General features: G+C 51.6%; 1 protein-coding gene across 2 annotated transcripts in view; it reads right to left on the bottom strand.

Moving 5' to 3' along the window:
- Positions 1 to 305: 305 nt before the first annotated feature.
- Positions 306 to 1,069, bottom strand: part of PHLDA3 (pleckstrin homology like domain family A member 3) — a 9,711-nt gene continuing 8,947 nt past the window's right edge. The window contains exon 3 of one of the 2 annotated variants that reach the window (XM_019513812.1): positions 306 to 1,061. The gene's annotated coding sequence lies outside the window, so the exon portion shown is untranslated. The remainder of the gene's footprint in view (positions 1,062 to 1,069) is intronic. The other variant, XM_019513813.1, reaches the window with a different exon arrangement.

Raw genomic sequence — 1,069 nt, forward strand, 5'->3', positions numbered from 1 at the left:
GGTCGCAGCATGAGTGGCTCCGAGTCCCAAGCTGGTAGGACCAGTCCAATGCTTTGCTTTGGTCCATGATAGCACCTGGGGTCTGGAACTGAGACCCAGTCAGGTCTCACCTCCCCCAGCAGGTCAGGCAACATTTAGATCTAGGGGGTTGTTCAGAGCTAAGAAGCTGCATACAAACATTAGCCCTGTGTCAGGACTATCCCAGAACTAGAAAGAGGTTGAGTTGGGACACCCTTTTCCATAAAGCTGTTCAGAGAGGCTCCCTAGAGCATCCTGACCAAAACAGACCTCAGCATTTCAAGTGCTTGATTTCCACTTTCATTGATTACTTTATTGCGTTAAAAAAGAAAAGAAAAGCAAGAGTCTCTGAAGCCTTCGCCCCGCAACCCCAGGCTTACAGACAAAGAGCAGGGAAGCTGGAGGAGGGGAGGCTGCCACAACTTCCCAGCTGTCAGACAAGAGAGTGCAGAACATCCAGCATCACCTGATGGACTTGCAGCCAGGGCTGGGTGCAGGCTTCAATCCCTGCCGTCTCATAAGCATCTTCCATGGCCTGGTCCGTATGAACGTATCTGTCCATGCCAAGTTCAGAACTGCTCCTGCATGCATGGGAGGTGTACGGTTAAGATGCTGACTATAGTCCTAGTTCCTGCAGAATCTGTGCATGCTTCCAGGTGGCTCCTCAAGAGGCAGAGGAGTCCAAGGAATAGGAATGCATGGACCAGTTGCCCTGCTTCCTGAAACCTTTGCAGGGAGAGTTACCGAGTGGTTGCTGAGCCCTCAGTCAGGTCCTTTCCTTCTTAGAGGCAAATGTCACTCCAAAAGCTCTCCTTAGATGGCCTTTTGGTCCCATGTCCCAGAAGTCTCTTTCAGTCGGACATTCTCCAAGAGTCTCATGCCAAAAGCCTCCCCAGGCCAGTCCAGCTGTTCATGGGCACCTGGTCACTCAGGTTGGGGAGGCAAAGACAGCTGGACATACTGCCAGTCACATCACTCCTGCGTGCCATTGACTGAAAAGCTGGTGGACTTTAACCACACTAATGCAGTAGGCTTGGATGGACCTTCCTGA

This window comes from Gavialis gangeticus, unplaced genomic scaffold (assembly GCF_001723915.1).
Source record: "Gavialis gangeticus isolate Ggan-Ray unplaced genomic scaffold, GavGan_comp1, whole genome shotgun sequence".
Lineage (NCBI taxonomy): Eukaryota > Metazoa > Chordata > Crocodylia > Gavialidae > Gavialis > Gavialis gangeticus.